Below are 19,725 nucleotides of genomic sequence, written 5' to 3'. Positions count from 1 at the left end.
TCTGCTTGCAGATTATTTCCAAACAGAGACAGAGACAGAGGCCCTTGCCAATCAAATACATCTTGATAACAAATAAAGCGACAGATGAAATAAAGCCATATACTGTAGTAACACCATGATGTAATTCTCAATGAGAGCTGCCGATTTACAGTAACATGAGAGTTTAGTGACTAAGTGTCAAGCATGTCCAGTCATGCAAGTTGATAAGTTTATCTTTAACTATGTCAAGGAGTATCAACGTAATACAGCGACTACTGATAAGGATAGATATTGAAGTGTTACGTAGGCAACACAAAAGAGAAATTGGTATTACTGTTACTAGTGATTTCACTAGTAGCATGGTTCATCTCTGCCAACATGCAATGATACTTTTAAATTTGGAAGCATACTAGATGAGATTAATTCGTGCACTTAATTGCTCTTTTTTTAGCAGTAGGACAAATGAATTGTTAACTGACAATAAAATAAATAAAACGAAGGCACTGAGCAAGGGGCGTAGATTACGCGGGGGACGTGCCCCCCCCCCCAGACTTTTATCATCACGGAAATTCGCCCCCCCCCCTGACTTTTTCGGTCAAGTGTGTTCGCATAGAGGTTTTCAAGAGCTGGTGTGAATAAATAGTCTGCGCATGACCTTATGTTTTTTTCGGACCGAAAAGGCGAAATGAACATCACGGAGCGCTAAACACTCCTGCAGTGTGTGTGTGTTTGTGTGTGTTTCATTCATACTCGAAGCCGGAGGGCGCTCTCGCGCAGAAAGTCATAACAGGAAACTCCTAATATGGACAACAGCGTCCAGCTATTGCTGTAAGAAAACAGTTGTTTTCAGTTTTGTTTTTTCAAGTCCAAAAAAATCTCCAGCAGGTGATAAAGTAAAATTAATATTAAATAAAGATACGATAAAATTATTTGTTATTGTCCAGCAGTTATAGATTTCTAAGCCAATTAAAAGCTAGAAATTAGAGAAAAATTAAAGTTGCCTATAGTATCCACTACCAGTCAAAAGTTTTTGAACAGTAAGCTTGTTAATGTTTTTTAATTCTCTTCTGTTCACCAAGCCTGCATTTATTTGATCCAAGTACTGCAAATCAGTGAAATTTTGAAATATTTTTACTAGCCTATTTAAAATAGCCGTTTTCTATTTGAATATATTAAAAAATTTAATTTATTGACATTTCAAAGCTGTTTTTTTTTTTATTCCAGTCACACGATCCTTCAGAAATAATTCTGATATACTGATTTGCTGCTAAATATATATATATATATATATATATATAATGTTGTAAACAGTTGAGTAGAATTTTTTCAGGTTTCTTTGATAAATAGACAGTTCAGAAGAGCAGCATTTATCTGAAATAGAAATCTCTTGTAAAATGATTATTTCTTTATCATCACTTTTGGTCAATTTAAAGAAGCCTTGGTACTGAAGACTGGAGGAATGATGCTGAAAATTCACCTATGATCACAGGAATACATTACATTTAAAATATATTCAAATAGAAAACAGTTATTTTAAATAGTATAAGTATTTCACAATATTACTGCTTTTGCTGTACTTTGTTTGGATCAAATAAATGCAGGCTTGGTGAGCAGAAGAGACTTCTCTCAATACATTAAAAATCTAAAAATCTTACTGTTAAAAAACTGTTGACTAGGCTATATAGATTACAGAAATGTTATATCATGTTACATTTATATATTTATATATTTATATATATATATATATATATATATATATGTCTGTGTGTGTGTAATTTCTGTCCCCCTCACTTCTGGAAAGATGGCTACGCCCCTGCACTGAGCAGCAGGAACACCCACAGTGACCAATAATACAGTGGCTGAGCGGCCTGCAGCGGTAAAATCACTGTATGTCTGATTTCCCACAATACCCATTTAAGCCAGTCACAAAAATAGTTACGGTGTCAAGCCATGAAAACTACTGGCTTTAAATGTTTTAATTCAGAAAAATATGTTCTGACAGTACGGCTGTTTTGCGTCTTATGTTCTCATTAGAAGTATATGACAAAGTCTGAGCAGCAATCCAAAACTGCATTAACTTTTGACAAAAAAACTTTTCAAAACACTATCAACAACAGAATTTAAAAAAAATCCACAGCCATACACACGTCCTCTCCTCAGTAATTCATTTTGCATAGCAGCTGCATCATCATCTAAAGACAGTGATGTAGGGCTGCAGAGCGATACCAGAGAGTATACTACATGGGAACATGAGGCAGTTTTAAAAGACGAGATGCCTTTTATCATGCAAACAAATATCCCTAAAGATGCTCCCTTTCTGCAGAATAATATTCCTAAAAATACTGATAATAAAAAAACAAAAACAATCATGAACACCAGGACACTTTCCTATCTTCCTAATGACTAGATCTAAACATTGAGCCTTCGGAAGCAGTTTGAGTCCAAATTTCAGTATAACATAAGATAAATCATAAAAGACTTCCACCTCCATATCTCAAAGGCTTTTCCCTCGAAAAAAGGTGCAACAGCTAACTACTAACACATGTCAGGATTTAGAATGTGTAAATGATCCAGAATATAAATGAAAACTTGTCAAAACAAAACCAACAAAAACATTCGGATAAATCTCAAGACGACAAAACATGTCTAGACATAAATGCCTAGCAATCAATAAAAATGGCAAAACAAAAATGAAAAATGTGTCCATGTGAAGGGTCATTAACTGTCCCCAGCTGTAGAGTATCTACTCGGGCCGGACGGTCTGGACAGGATCAGCTGTCACGTGACATCTGATGCGTCTATCTGCAGGAAGTGACTCCCGTTTCTTAGATGGGTCATGGATTTTTGTACTAATCAGACAACTGTCTTACTAAAGTTCTAGCAAACATTTAGATGCATGCACGCAAGCACGCACGCACACCAATATAGTCACAGCATAAAATGTTTTAAATGAGCCGAATGAATCATGTGCATTAGAGCTGTGGGCTGAAGGTTAGGGCTGAAGAGGAGACACTACTCACTCTTTGATTAGAACTGGAGTGTAGCTCTTCAAACTAAAAGGAAAAACAGGAAAACAAACAAAAACAGAAACTGCATATGCTGTTCTGTGTCAGCTGTGCCACGCGAATAAGTTTTCTAAAACAACATATCCGCGTGTCGCAGCTGACACAAAACAGCATACACTGTTTGAGTTCAGTGGATACTCTCCAAAATGGCTCTAGGGTGATGAGGTGGAAACAAATTGTTGAATAAAGGGGTTATTTTTGTTTTCTATGCATATAAAAAGTATTCTTGTAGCTTCGTAAAAATACAGTTGAACCCTGATGATTACTTTACAGAGTCCTTGCTATGTTTCTGGACCTTGATCGTGGTAGTAACCTTGCTGTCTATGGGAGGGTCAGAGAGCGCTCTCTGCTATTTAAACTATTATTTATTAACTTTTGCACACCAATATGTTATTTGGTAACACAATGACATGTAACAACAAATATTGTTTGATTATTTTACATAAATGCATAACCATATTCAACTGTGATACCAAAGACTGGAGTAAAGCCACAGGAATAAATTACATTTTAAAACATTAAAAACAGTATTAAGAAAATAGTTATTTGAAAATGTAAAAAATACAGTATCTGTGTGTGTGTGTGTGGTCTTTACTTAATATCCTAATGATTTTTGGCATAAAATAAAAATATATATTTTCGATCATTTTGGCCCACACCATGTTTTTTTTTTTGGCTATTGCTAAAAATATATCTCAACAATTAAGACTGGTTTTGTGGTCCAGGGTCACACACACATGTATTATAATTATGAATTTCACAGTATTGAGTGACCTCTAGAACCAGAAATAAATGCCAGGTACTGACGTTTATGACAGGGAACAAAAGGATGCGGTGTAAAATACATCACTAACCCCTTCAGGCAAAACTCAGACACACATTTTCATTTGACATACAATATTTGAACTTCATGCTATTTAAACATTGAACATGGAACGAGATTAAAAGCAAAAAGGAAGAACTGGAACCAGATGAGGATAGAATCATAATAACCAATGTGTTCTTTGACTACATATAACCGCAGACAAGAACCAAATCCCGTATTGGCCCAGGAAACTGGCCATTCCGTCTTATGACAGAGGCCATTAGCAGTAAACAGAGAACAACAACTAGTGTTTCTTCTTTGGACTCTGTGCTCTGAACTATTTCATATGACAAGACTGAAACGGTCGACTATCTCGGCAACTGAATATTTATAGTGCCATATGGGTTTAATCTATCTTTAACTGCAAATTGACAAGGAAAGCAGTTGTTGAGGTCATATTGGATTAGCTGTGAACTACATTTACAACATTCTTTTTATATGTCATGTGCTGAGAAATAGTTCTCAGCTAAGAGGTGTCATGGCCGACAGGCATGTATTAAGTATTCAGCATTAACCCTCCTGATTAAACTGAACATCAATTTAAACACGGAGGACAGACTGGGGCTTAATTACAATGCAGTTAGCAATGCTGTCTTCATGTACAATAATGAATCTCTGTGACCTCTTGCCATGTTGCTATGGAAACAGACACTCCAAGCAGCATTGGTTGGCAGAGAGAACATAATAAATCAATGTTGGCATCTCTAGACCGAACACTGCTGCACTAAACGGATTTCCTTAAAATATCTGGATTTCAGTCATTTGGAAAGATGACTAATTGCACAGTGACAGTGGGAAACTACCGCATTTCTGATTGTTCCAGCCCATAGTTCACTTTGCTTGTGATCAAGCTCAATCAAACGTAATCTACAAATCATTAGCCAGTAAAATGCTCAAGAAGAAGACATAACAAACAAACAAATATAAGATATATGTATATATACAGGTGCATCTCAATAAATTAGAATGTCATTGAAAAGTTCATTTCAGTAATTCAACTCAAGTAGAAGTGAAGTAGTTTAAGTCTTTGGTTCTTTTAATTGTGATGATTTTGGCTCACATTTAACAAAAACCCACCAATTCACTATCACAACAAATTAAAATATGGCGACATGCCAATCAGCTAATCAACTCAAAACACCTGCAAAGGTTTCCTGAGCCTACAAAACTCAGGAAAGTCTCTCGGTTTGGTTCACTCTGCGTGAGAGAGGAGGGGCGCAGAATCATCCAGGTCTGGTCACGTGTGATGAGGCACACCGGAAGCGACACCCAGAGCCTCATCACTGACGCTGTTAAAATGTTGAGTGTGCCTCTCCTCAAGAGACCGGTCTCTGAAGAGGTCCGGATGAGAATCACACTTGCTACACACTCGTCGGGCCTTGATACCAGGCCGTCTAGTCCCTTCGAGCACTGTGGTCAAAGAGAAGGATGAAGCCACTGGAACAAGCTGCCGCCCCTTGCACCCCAGACCAGAGAGGGGAGCCAATGCGGCCGCCGGACTCGCCCCTTACCTGCACCCTTCTTCCTGAACACTGCCCTACCTTCACGAACACCGCAGCATGACAAGGACACCAGACCCCCCATTTAATTTTAACACACTCACCCTTTGGACACTTTTACTCCTTTTTTTGAACTTTATGTAGATTTCTGTTAATAAACGCCTGACACCACACCCACTATATACACACTACTAAAATAACCCTGCAGGGCACTGGGGGGAACATAATCCTGTTTTCCCTTCTTGAAACTGTGTATACTGACTACAATCATTCATATCGGCAGCATGAGAGCAGAGCTTTAAAAAAAAAATAAGGCCTTTAATTTGGGTGGTAATTTGCTAACGACAGACAGAATCTAATTAAGCTCTTGCTGAGCACTTTCTAAGAGGCTGATCATTGATGTCCACACTGATTGCTGCTTTGGCCAGTGAATCCATGCCATTTCCAATTGTTCTTGATTAGTGGATGAGGCAAAAACCAAATAAATATTTCAACAAAACTAGAAAACTTGACATTCATAATATTTCCAATCTTCCTTGATAATTTCCGAATTTCCATGACTGTGGAGACCTTATGGAGCTATGGAGAACTAGTAAATGACTACCTCTCATAATGGATTATTATTTATTTATTTATTTATTTATTTATTTTTTTCAAAATGTCTCTGTTGATGACATGGACAGAACTTAAAAACAGTCTGATTTGTGTGATCAGAAGGAAACTGCAAAACACCAGAGGTTAAAGAGGAAACCATTCTCTCTTGAAAAAAAAAAAACAATTTCTAGTTCACAGTATATCCTAACCTATTCTAGCATGAGTTTACATGACAGCGACATTTTGGGGACTGAAAACGGGTTCAACATTGCACGTTTGAGAATGCACCATTATCGTTTCCATGTAAACACCCAATATGTGACATATTGTGTGTGCGTAGTACGTGTTAGGTATGTACACATGCGCAGTAAGTGTCGATTTTTAAAGGCAACTGCGAACAAACACACACAACAATGGCGGAGTACATTGTTGTTGCTGCTCAAGAGTTTGCAAACAGTTCTTCACTTCTGCAACTAAATGCACAGACACTATTTAACTGAACAGAGATGACATAACTGAATTCAATGATGAACTGCCTTTAACAATCATTTTGCATTATTGACACTGTTTTCCTAATGAATGTTGTTCAGTTGCTTTGACGCAATGTATTTTTTTTAAAGCGCTATATAAATAAAGGTGACTTTGACTTGACTTTGCCTTCTTCAGCAAAGTGGATTTCCTTCACCAATTTTACAATCAACAGCAGAGATGCATCATATACAACATACAATCGTCACCCTAGAGAGTTACTGTTTACTAACAAGGTGACAGTAATACAACGTTTCTGGCCACTTTCATGGATGTGTGTAAACGCTAATCTTTTTGAAAATTTTGTCGTATGTGTGTGAAACTTTTTAAAAACTCAAGGGAAAACCTTTTCAGTTTTTGGCTAAATCATTGTCGTGTAAACACAGCCTTAGTTTCTCCTCCTAAATCATCTGGGTGACATGATTTATTGTCACTGTAGTAGAGGAACATAGTACAGCAGTTTCAACCTCTTGTACATGGTTCATTTCACTCATGTGTAGTACTATATCTCACAGAAGAGTTTAAACATACATGAGTATTTTTATTGAACAGCAGATAATGAATGAACACTAAAAACTGATACTTGAAATAACTTTATAAGATCCTAAATGCAATATAATTGATCAAGGTTTAAGTACAGTCCTTAACCATTAAGCTAAATTTAGTGATGCAGCGATATGGCATTTTCAGTTTTCGGGCAAGAAAGAAAAGCAGCTAAAAAATAAGAGCTGAAAATATATGTTGTGCCACACAGCCCAGCAGTGTTCAGCACACAGGTTTCACTCTTCCTCTAACTGTCGTCACTGCACGGTGGGATGTCTGCTCAATACTTTGCTCTATGAATGTGCGTTCCACTAATACTCACTGGAAAAACAAAGTCCACTCAAATAACGTGCCAACAGGAAATTTCTATGTAGAATACATGTTCCTGTTTGCTATAGTGCTACTGTGCTGTAACATGGCAACGGTAAAATGATGGTCCGTGTTGACATCACACTTACGTTCCCATTCGCATTTAAACAATTTCGCGCAAGAATGATTCTGATTTTAATTGCATTCAGTGTAAATGGCAATTGATAATATATTTTTCATCCTGCCAGATGAAGCTCGTGCAACAGCACACAAAGTAACTCACAGAAAGTTACAGATGCATACTGCGGTAGAAAAAAATATCTAAAATATGATTTAGGTGAGCAACATTACACGACCAAGATTTTTCCCCGAACATAAATATCAACATGATTGCAATGTGACACTGATATAGAAGTTCAATAAACAAGAAGTTAAAATTAAGTGACTTATATTTTATACAATATTGACTTTTTGCTAAATTTCGCTGATAAAAATTGTTCCAATCACAGCCATAGCAAAATTGTATTGTGTCTCAGAGTCAATGACTCAGTATTCCACTCAAACACAGTCGCTTGCCACATTTCTGAATCAGCCGTTAGAAAGAATTAATCACTAAATGACTCACTCATTAAAACATTAATTTGCCGCCACCTACTGGTGGTTTGGTCATATTTAAAATTATCACTGCATTTTTCACAACATATATTTGTAGGTTTAAAAAAATATGTAAAACATTAATCTTATACAATTATGGGAACTTTGAGGGATTATGTATTCGTTTGGAATGCACTTGGCAAAGCGAGCGACGTAATTTCCTCGTCTTCAGCTGAAATGTTTTATATTAGTTTTTATATATTATTTATGTTTATTTGCAACAGTTATGCTAACAAAAAAATATTTATGACAGTAAAATAGCGACATCTGCTGACGGACACCATGCTGCTTTGTCACAGGAACATGCCAGATAAAGACAACAATAAAACATTTATTGATCAAGGTCAGATTTTCAGAAAAAAGAGAGTGTGAGATCACACTTAAGAAAAGGGAACTAAAACCAGGGAACTGGCCTAAAGAATTACTAATATAATATCAGGGATTTCATGTTGGCATGCCAACAAATAAACAACAGTGCAGGGATAAACAGTTTCCCACAGAGAGAGGAGAACCAAGGAAACAAACAATGACTTTTTACATTTCCAACTAACACATCAGAAATAGTGCTATCTAAGGAGGAATGCAACAGTATCTGTTTCCAAGTTTTCTAAAAATTTTATTTTTAGCAATGGGAATGCATTTGATGTGAGAAGTACCAGAAATAAGGCATTAATATAGGTAGAATTGAATAATTTCAGTTTTCTCTAGGTTAGGCCCTTCTATCTTTGAGGGCAATACAAATAAAAACCTGTCTAGCAACATTAAAGCTATACACATTTCTATAAATTAAAGCATCTCTAACAGAAATGTACAAAATGGGAGAAAAAAGCAAGAGCGTAACAAAACAAGAACAGCTATGTCCAGCTCTCAGCATGGTGAAGGATATTTTCTGACATGAGTGTGCCCTGCAGAGAATGAGCCGGCCACAAACGGGGCAAAAAATGAATTTATTTCAAAATTCCCATTTATTTCAAACTGAGAACAAATACATACTATCTGACGTTTTTTCCCCCACTTTGTGTAACTGAAGGGGAATTAAAATGGAAACGGTAGACATACTAACAAAGTTTATCATGTCTACTCAAAGACACAGACATTTAAAAAACCTAAAGATCACTGATAAAAATGATTCTGTGGTTAAGTAAATATTACAGAAAAACAAATGCAATTTCTACATTAAATAATTTAGTTCAGGCAATAATAAAAATAAATTCTATATTATTACCCAATTCAAGCTTGTAGAAATAAAAGTTTGAACTTGTTACTTGGAATTGTTTGTTTACAAGGATTCTTTGAGTAAATAATTTTTGTATTGTGTACCAAGAATTGAGGTCTCTGGACTCATTTGGGTAATGACTAAATTCATGGTTTCAGGGTTTGAAAACTAGTGAGGACTGGGGTGTTAAGAATTGTATAATAATAATAACCCCTACAAATTCAACTCATTATATACAGTGTCAGAGACTGACATGTTTTGGAGGGATGAATACTGTTAAAATTATACCATATTTATTGCATCAAAATACATCTTCCGTTGGACACCACTCGCAAGGGAAAGTATTACGTGATATTTTACTTTGCTAATAAATTTATGCATTTTTAGCAGACGCTTTTATCCAAAGCGACTTACAGTGCATTCAAGCTATCAATTTTTACCTATCATGTGTTCCCGGGGAATCGAACCCCCAACCTTGCGCTTGCTTGCTTGCTAACGCAATGCTCTATCACTTGAGCTACAGGAACACCATTATATACACATTATTACCTGTATATAATACATTATATACAGGTGCTGGTCATATAATTAGAATATCATCAAAAAGCTCATTTATTTCACTAATTCCATTTAAAAAAGTGAAACTTGTATATACATTACACACAGACTGATATACAGGTGCTGGTAATATAATTAGAATATCATCAAAAAGTTGATTTCACCAATTCCATTCAAAAAGTGAAACTTTTATATTATATTTATTCATTAAACACAGACTGATATATTTCAAATGTTTATTTCTTTTAATTTTGATGATTATAACTGACAACTAAAGGAAAATTCCAATTCAGTATCTCAGAAAATTTGAATATTGTGAAAAGGTTCAATATTGAAGACACCTGGTGCCACACTCTTATCGGCTAATTAACTCAAAACACCTGCAAAGGCCTTTAAATGGTCTCTCAGTCTAGTTCTGCAGGCTACACAATCATGGGGAAGACTGCTGACTTGACAGTTGTCCAAAAGACGATCATTGACACCTAGCACAAGGAGGGCAAGACACAAAAGCTCATTGCAAAAGAGGCTGGCTGTTCATAGAGCTCTGTGTCCAAGCACATTAATAGAGAGGTGAAGGAAAGGATGTGGTAGAAAAAAAAGTGTACAAGCAATAGGGATAACCGCTCCCTGGAGATGATTGTGAGACAAAAACCATTAAAAAATGTGGGGGAGATTCACAAAGAGTGGACTGCATCTGGAGTCAGTGCTTCAATAACCACTACACACAGACATATGCAAGACATGGGTTTCAGCTGTCGCATTCCTTGTCAAGCCAATCTTGAACAACAGACAGCGTCAGAAGCGTCTCGCTTTAAAAAGGACTGGACTGCCGCTGAGTTGTCCAAAGTTATGTTCTCTGATGAAAGTAAATTTTGCATTTCCTTTGGAAATCAGGGTCCCAGAGTCTGGAGGAAGAGAGGAGAGGCACACAATCCACGTTGCTTGAGGTCCAGTGTAAAGTTTCCACAGTCAGTGATGGTTTGGGGTGCCATGTCATCTGCTGGTGTTGGTCTACTGTGTTTTCTGAGGTCCAAAGTCAACACAGCCGTATACCAGGAAGTTTTAGAGCACTTCATGCTTCCTTCTGCTGACCAACTTTATGGAGATGCAGATTTCATTTTCCAACAGGACTTGGCACCTGCACACAGTGCCAAAGCTACCAGTACCTGGTTTAAGGACCATGGTATCCCTGTTCTTAATCGGCCAGCAAACTTGCCTGACCTTAACCCCATAGAAAATCTAAGTATTGAGTGCTGTACATGCTCAGTTTTTATTTTAATACTTTTTATTTGGCCAATATTTCTAAAAATCCTTTCTTTGTATTGGTCTTAAGTTATATTCTACTTTTCTGAGATATTGAATTTGGGATTTTCCTTAGTTGTCATGTCAGTTATAATCATCAAAATTAAAAGAAATAAACATTTGAAATATATCAGTCTGTGTGTAATGAATTAATATAATATACAAGTTTCACTTTTTGAATGGAATTAGTGAAATAAATCAACTTTTTGATAAAATTCTAATTATATGACCAGCACTTTTATATACAGGGCTCTTCTCTGGCATTCATATGTTAAATATTTGTCAGTAATGACAGTTTATCAGGGTAACTGATCTCATACATATAAGTGCTACTTCTATGCGTTTTGAATCACTTCATCATAGGGCTGCACAAAAAATTGGAAAATAAATGTGACTGAGACTAGAGGTCGACCGATATATCGGACCCATAGTTGTAATTTTTTTTATATATCGGCATCGGTCGATATCCGTGTTTAGTAGCGTCGATTTAAAGTCAGGCACGTCGGCGGGCAGACCCGTGTTATTTGTGCGGTGGAAAGTGCTGCTGCCACATGTGAAGGACCCCAAGCCAAAACTTTTTGCAAGATTCAACAACAGTCCTGGGACATAAAGGTTAGTCAGAGAATTACACTCTGTAAATGGGGTGGAGCAGTTGGCAGCTCTCACAAACACTGCAGCGTGATTGAGGGCTACGTTACTCTGCCTCGCTCACAGACAGCACCGTGCTCAGAGAGACAGCTGTGCTGGAGTTGGCCAGAAGGGTGAATGACATTTGATCAGAAGCATGGTTTGATGCAGACAATAGCCAGGTTTCCATCCAACTCATTTGCATTTAGGGAAGTAATTTCTATGATTGATCGTCGTTTAAATGAACGATCAATTAATAACCTTAATGCTGCAAAATGCGTCTGCAGCGGTATTATTATTATTATTATGTACAAAAGCCACTTGGACAAAAAAAAGCTTTCTCACCCTAATTAAAGGGGTTTTAGTCTGAATAAAATGCTAGTAGCAGGACTGTAAAATGAATAGATGTTGATTATGATCATTTGATAAAATGAAGAGAGTGTGCCATACGTTTTTTACTTTGTTGACTGTTTTCCGTCAAGGAGACCGCTGAATGCGTCTCTTTAAATGGTTTCGTGGTGCTCGTTGTTGTATTTTAAAATGCAATTGCAATGTTTTAAATGACAAAATAGTATTAAAAATAAAATGATCCCAAACGTAACTGGCGCTTGTGGCTGTGCTGCGCAGTCAGTGAACTGCTTTTTTCACATCAAACATTTTATGCAAGTGTTATGACCAGTACTTTTTTGTTTGATCCTGTTCTGCAAAATATTTGATTTAGAATTTTTGTGTTCTGCTAGGCCTATTTGTTTAAAAAAATCTGGCATTTACAGTACATTAGATCAAGACACTGAATGAGTGCGTGCATATGAGGATGAGCGAGCGCGTGTATGACTAGATGTATTTGGAGGTTATTGCTCACGTCTCGTTCTGCACATATCCAAATGTTTCCATATTCCCAATGTATCTGAATGTTAAACTATAATATTTTTAATGTTAACTAGATGGAAAAGATAATCCTCTTCACATGAGCAAAAACGTCCTTGGCATAACAGCAGAGTGAACTGGTATATAAACTGACCAGTGTAACCTTGTATATGTTTGGTTGACTGTATTTTAATAATGAACAGACTGCGAGTGTGCTGGTTGCTAGTGTGTTTGCAGCCCTACTATTTTTTATTTTTTATATATTTTATTTTTTATATTTTTCAGTTTAATTGATTTTTATTGATAAAATTGTATTTATTTTATTTAAATGCATATTTAAGTTTAAATTTATGTTCCAACACACTTGAAAAATCCTGCTTGATAAATGCTCAAACTTTTATGTAAATGATTGACTTGTTTTATATATTTAATACTTGGTCAGTTTATTGATTTGTTTGGTTAACTTTGGATAAATTTTTTATTTTAATACCATGCAGTGCACAAAATTAAGATTCGAGAGATGGTTCAAGTCAGTGCTCAATAAATGATGATAAGTTTAGAAATTTTGTGCATTCCCGTATTATTAGTGTGGCATTTCAGCATGCAAAGAAGGGGAAAACTTCAAGATATCAGCCCTAAAAATCGGCAGCACATAGCCATCGGCTGACCCTGACCTCTAAACATCCGCATCGGCTATAGAAAAACCCATATCGGTCGATCTCTACACCTGCTGTGATCGCCTGATCTTGAAACCACAGACATGTTTGTTGAGTGCATAAACATTATAGCCACTCAAAGGCATTTAATTCATTGAAGCTTACAGAGTTCTGCACTTTTGCAAAGTGTAGACACAATGTAAATAAGATATTTATTGAAGTGTAGTCAGCTTCACTGTAATAATCCCTTGAATACAAGCGAACAAGAAACACTGAACAAGAAGATCTTGTAGCAGAAACATTAGCCTAACACAAGTCTAAACTTCTCCCATTGTTATTCCTCTTATCTAAGCAAAAACTTTAGCACAGACATATGAGGAACTTTCTTAGGTTACAGATTCACACCAGTACGGTATAATAGTACAAAAGGTTATACAATTTTATAAAAAATAAAAGATTCTGCTATCCTGTGATACACTGGTAAATTTTTGGATGATTCCTTAATAGTCTTAATAAGATTGTTTCAGTGCCAGTGCTGCCGCCTCCCACAATTTTAGATTTTAAGAATGAATAACAACCTTTTAACCAGTTCCTTACAGAGCCTGTGAACGGTCTGAACTAAAATAAAACTTTCCCACATGTTTAAATAAGCTGCATCTTCTGCATAAAAGTTGCATAAGAACAATATTACTCAAGGCATATGCGTGGCAGAAATTACCAATCATTAAAACACTAGATAGTGTCTAACAGTGAGTCGTTGCGAAAGAGCCTTTCACAGGCAACACAGCTGGTTTTTCAACCCTACAATTAGTGTTCAACAAGTAGAGGTCTGCCACCAAGCCTAAGCTTGACAGGATCAGACAAATATTAAAATTAGGCTTAGGTCAGTTTTTCATTTCAGATGAGTCTGCAATAGGTCAGGTTTATTACAAATAAAATATTATTATTATTAATTTAAACAATCACACTCTCAGACGCTGACAAAGAAATGAAAAGAAAGTGAGTGACTTTTTTGTGTGAAGGAATTAATTGGTTCAGGTGACCAGATGTCATTTTAGAGCCAGGTTGAAGTTACTGCAGACTACAGTAGAGCAGATCTCTAACTGAATGTCATTTTGGATGAAAAGTACCTGCTAAAAAGAAAGCAACGGCTTGTTCACATCCAGACGAATGTTCAGTGCAAATAGCATGATAAACATTTAAGTTTTAAGGAACAGTTGTTAATGCATCTGTTCAGACTTAACACAAACATTCGCATGCCATTAGATCAAGTGATCTATTTATTTTTATGGAGAAGCATTCTAATAAATTCCATATTTCAATGTAATATATTCCACTGGATCTCAAGTAAAACTGGTTAACCAACAAGATATGCGCTTTTGCATGAAATCACTAGTTCATAAAACTATAACTTTGTGGTGATACAAACAGAATTTCGCAGTGACCATGAATAGATGAAGAATACAGATTGCATGTCTTTGTGTGAATAGGCCTTAAAGCGATAGTTCACCCAAAACTTTTTAATTCTGTCTTTATTTACTCACACTCAAGTTGGTTCTAAACCTGTATAAGTTTCTTTCTTATGCTGAACACAAAAACAGGGATGTCCCGAAACAGTTTATCAACTGCAAGCCGTTCTATTCGCCGCGGGAGTTTCACTCGTTCATTCTGGTTAGTGTTTACATCCCTCCTCAAGCGCAAGTAAGTCTGGCTTTACAGAAACTCGCTGATCAGATCACAGACACAGAACAACAACACCCGGACTCTGTTTTAATCATTCTTGGGGACTTTAATAAAGCCAATCTCTCCCGTGAACTGCCAAAATACAGACAGCATGTTACCTGTCCCACCAGAGACAGTAATATACTGGATCACTGTTACACCACAATAAAGGATGCATATCACTCTGTTCCACGAGCAGCTTTGGGACGTTCTGATCACTGTCTGGTTCATCTTATACCGACCTACAAGCAGAAACTTAAATCTGCTAAACCTGTAGTAAAGACTGTGAAGAGATGGACCAGCGAAACAGAGCAGGATTTACAATCTTGTTTTGACATCACAGACTGGAGCGTTTTTGAAGCTGCTACCACCGATCTGGACGAACTCACAGAGACCGTAACATCCTATATTAGTTTCTGTGAGGATATATGCATTCCTACCAGGACTTATTTACAATACAGGGTCTTGTACAATCAGGCCAGGAACACACTGAACAAAGAGATTAGAGCGGCTAAAAAGACCTACGCTAAAAAGTTGGAAGACCAGTTTACTTCCAACGACTTTTCCTTCAGTTTGGAGAGGACTGAGAGCCATCACAAACTACAAGACACCATCCCCTTGCACTGAGGCTAATCAACGACTTGCTAACGACCTGAATGAGTTTTATAGTAGATTTGAAACCCCCAACACCCACTCTGACCATCTCCCTACACAACCATTAACACCTCCTGCAATCCCCCTCTCCATACCTCCTGCTCTTCAAATCTGTGAAGATGATGTGCGCCAGGTCTTCAAGAAAAACAAAAGAAGAAAAGCACCAGGCCCAGATGGCGTTACACCAGCCTGTCTGAAAACCTGTGCTGACCAGCTGGCCCCCATCTTTTCACAGATCTTCAACAGATCTCTGGAGTTGTGTGAAGTGCCTTCCTGCTTCAAACGCTCAACCATAATCCCCATTCCAAAGAAACCCAAGATAACAGGACTTAACGACTACAGACCTGTGGCTCTAACGTCTGTCGTCATGAAGTCGTTTGAAAAACTGGTTCTGGCTTATCTGAAGGACATCACTGGACCCTTACTAGAACCCCTGCAGTTTGCGTACCGAGCAAACAGGTCCGTGGATGATGCAATCAACATGGCATTGCACTTCATCCTGCAACATCTGGACAAAACAGGGACTTATGTGAGGATCCTGTTTGTGGACTTTAGTTCGGCTTTCAACACCATCATCCCAACAACCCTCCAGACCAAACTGACCCAGCTCTCTGTTCCTAGCTCTATCTGTCAGTGGATCACCAGCTTTCTGACAGATAGGCAACAGTTAGTGAGACTGGGGAAATTCATGTCAAACAGCTGCTCCACCAACACTGGTGCCCCTCAGGGATGTGTTCTCTCCCCTCTGCTCTTCTCCCTGTACACCAACGACTGCACCTCTAAAGACCCCTCTGTCAAGCTCCTGAAGTTTGCAGACGACACTACAGTCATCGGCCTCATCCAGGACGGTGACGAGTCTGCTTACAGACAGGAGGTTGAGCAGCTGGCTGTCTGGTGCAGTCTTAACAACCTGGAGCTGAACACGCTCAAAACAGTGGAGATGACTGTGGACTTTAGGAGAAACCCCCCTGCACTTTCCCCACTCACCATCATGAACAGCACTGTGACTGCAGTGGAGTCATTCAGATTCCTGGGAACCACCATCTCTCAGGACCTGAAGTGGGACAATCACATTGGCTCCATTGTGAAAAAAGCCCAACAAAGGTTGTACTTCCTTCGCCAGCTGAGGAAGTTTAACCTGCCACAGGAGCTGCTGAAACAGTTCTACTCAGCCGTCATTGAGTCAGTCCTGTGTACTTCAATTACTGTCTGGTTTGGTTCAGCTACAAAATCAGATATCAGAAGACTACAGAGAACTGTTCGGACTGCTGAAAGGATTATTGGTGCTCCCCTGCCCACCCTCCAAGAACTGTACACATCCAGAGTGAGGAAAAGGACTCAGAAAATCACTCTGGATCCCTCACATCCAAGTCACCCCATCTTTGAACTTTTGCCATCTGGCCGGCGCCTCAGAGCCGCAAATACAAGAACAGCAAGGCACAAGAATAGTTTCTTCCCCCAGGCAATCTACCTCATGAACAGTTAAATGTTTCCCACTTAAACTTATGCAAAAATGTGCAATATCCTTATATTTATTTGTTACCCCTCCATCCTAGAACATTCCTGCATCTCACTCAATCCTATTCCATTATCATTTATAGCACAATTGTTTATACACTTATTTATTTGCCAATTTGTAAATCTCCTGTAAATTTTTTTTTTTTTTGTCTGTGTGTTGTTGTCTCTGTTTACTGGAAGCTTATGTCACTAAAACAAATTCCTTGTATGCGCAAGCATACTTGGCAATAAAGCTCTTTCTGATTCTGATTCTGATTCTGATACCACTTTTTCACTTCCTATACCGATGCAGCAGCTTTGGCTATTTGCCAATTCCGATATCAATCCGATATTTTTATTTTATTCTTGAACTAATACTACTACTACTAATAAAATAAAATGGAAGCACTTTGCTCACTTAGCCACCAAAAACAAAAATAGAACAAAGATACACATTACAAATACACATAACACAAATGAAAATAAACTGTTTTGCAGGTACAATAGTATTCAGCAGTAGCATTCAAAAATTTTTATGAACAAGTAAAAATGAAACAATTATTATTTACAAATTAATTCAATCAAATCATGCAAACATGAGGTGAGAGTGAGCCCGCCCGCGGGAATGGCACATCACGTGTGCTTCGTCGGTCTACGGTCTTCACTGTGAAACGCATTTTTTATAATTATGTTTACATTTTTATTTACGTATACGTTAATATACACATAAAACGAAATATATATATATATATATATTTATGATTATATATATATATATATATATATATATATATATATATATATATATATATATATATATATATATAGTCAAAGGCTACAGTCAACTGTTTGGTTAGCAGCGTTCTTCAAAATATCTTCTGTGTTTAACAGAAGAAATAAATAGATACAGGCTGGGCGAGTAAATTAGGGGCAAGTAAATTATTTTTATTTTTGGGTGAACTATCCCTATCCCGTTTTTCAGTGGTGGACAGTAAACGGAGTAGCTTTAGTTCGTTACTGTACTTAAGTAATTTTTTTAAGTATTTGTACTTTACTGGAGTAGTTTTATTTTGAGTAACTTTTACTTTTACTTCACTACATTCCAAAGCATAAGATCGTACTTTTAACTTCACCACATTACATACAACATATCGTTACGCCCTATAACATATCACGTGGTCCGACACGCAGAAGCGGTGTCTGATTCATCATGAGTCTTTTCAAAATAAACTTTTAAATCAGATCGCAAATCGCACCAAACGATTCGTTTACGAATTAGAATTATCCAATTGCTGTTCTGGAGTCGACCACTCACTGATTCAAATGAACCGTTTAGTGCGAGTCTACAGAAGTAAGAACCGGGAGATCTTGTGAGCGCGCGTGCGTCTGATGTTGCTAAAAGTAAGCTATTAATTTCGAAATTTAGGATTAATTATTGTAACTGAAAATCATATTTAGGTCAAAATTGTCAGTTGTTTGAGAACTAAATCCGCTGTAAAGAGTAATCTATTTAAGCCCACTGAAATGCTCGAGTGAAGACGATGCAGACACATCAATCCATCTCTGTGTTTTAGGTAAAAAAAAAAAAAAATTTATTCATTAAACCAAACCAGATTAAATAAAATAACTCATGCATGTTCAAATTCCCCACTGCCGTAATATTAACAGTTTTATTAAAATGCTACAATGTCCTATGGGACGTCTGTTTTTATATTGTTTATCAACAGTAACGTTATATTGTTTGGATTAACTAGACGAGTAGACAGACATGAATGTTTATTCATAACCGTACCGAAAATAAGTAAATATTGTTAGCTGATGCTAACTGTCTAGCTAACAAGCTTGCTGGTGATAACTTGAGGTAATTTTTATAAATAATGTCCAAATACTTTTATTCAACCACCTATATATATATATAGATTACATCTGGGGAGAAAAGAAAGAATGTGATGTTACAGATACTACAGTAATTATCAAAGTGGGAAGAGATGCACCCCGTTTGGCCAGGGGTGTTTTTACACCACAGGCAAGGTTTGAGAAGGAAAAAATCATTATGAAAATATAATTATATTTTCCTTAAAATGTTCTTCCTAATCTCAGGCCTTATTATCATGTCATATATAACTGTGATGTTCTGTAAAACAACAAACTTTAAAATACAAACAAACAAACAGTTTTTTTCTTACTGGTGAAAATCAGATGGTCAACTCTGCTTTCTCTCAGGTACATCACAGTGTTAGCTTCACAGTTAACATCACTCTCATCAGCATAGTCCATATCAACAACAAAAATATATCTCCATATAGTGGTTATTTTGGAAAAAATCCCAGGTATTTTGAGCAGTAGGATTATAAAAAAAAAAAATGTGCTAATATAAAATTTAATTAAGTAGCCTATATAAAATTGCAAAGATCTATCTTTCAGTACTTTTTTACTTAAGTACATACAAAATTGAGTACTTTTGTACTTTCACTTGAGTAAAATTGAAAAAGGAGTACTTTTACTTTTACTGGTGTAATTTTTTATTATACGTATCTTTACTTTTACTCAAGTACTTGATTTGTGTACTTCGTCCACCACTGCCCTTTTT

General features: G+C 36.9%; 1 protein-coding gene across 1 annotated transcript in view; it reads right to left on the bottom strand.

Annotated features, from left to right (window-relative positions):
* LOC132102797 (neurocalcin-delta A) overlaps positions 1-19,725 on the bottom strand; it is a 73,687-nt gene that overhangs the window by 5,320 nt on the left and 48,642 nt on the right. The window lies entirely within an intron of this gene.

Source organism: Carassius carassius, chromosome 24, assembly GCF_963082965.1.
Source record: "Carassius carassius chromosome 24, fCarCar2.1, whole genome shotgun sequence".
Taxonomy (NCBI): Eukaryota; Metazoa; Chordata; class Actinopteri; order Cypriniformes; family Cyprinidae; genus Carassius; species Carassius carassius.
This window is presented reverse-complemented; position numbering and strand designations above follow the sequence as displayed.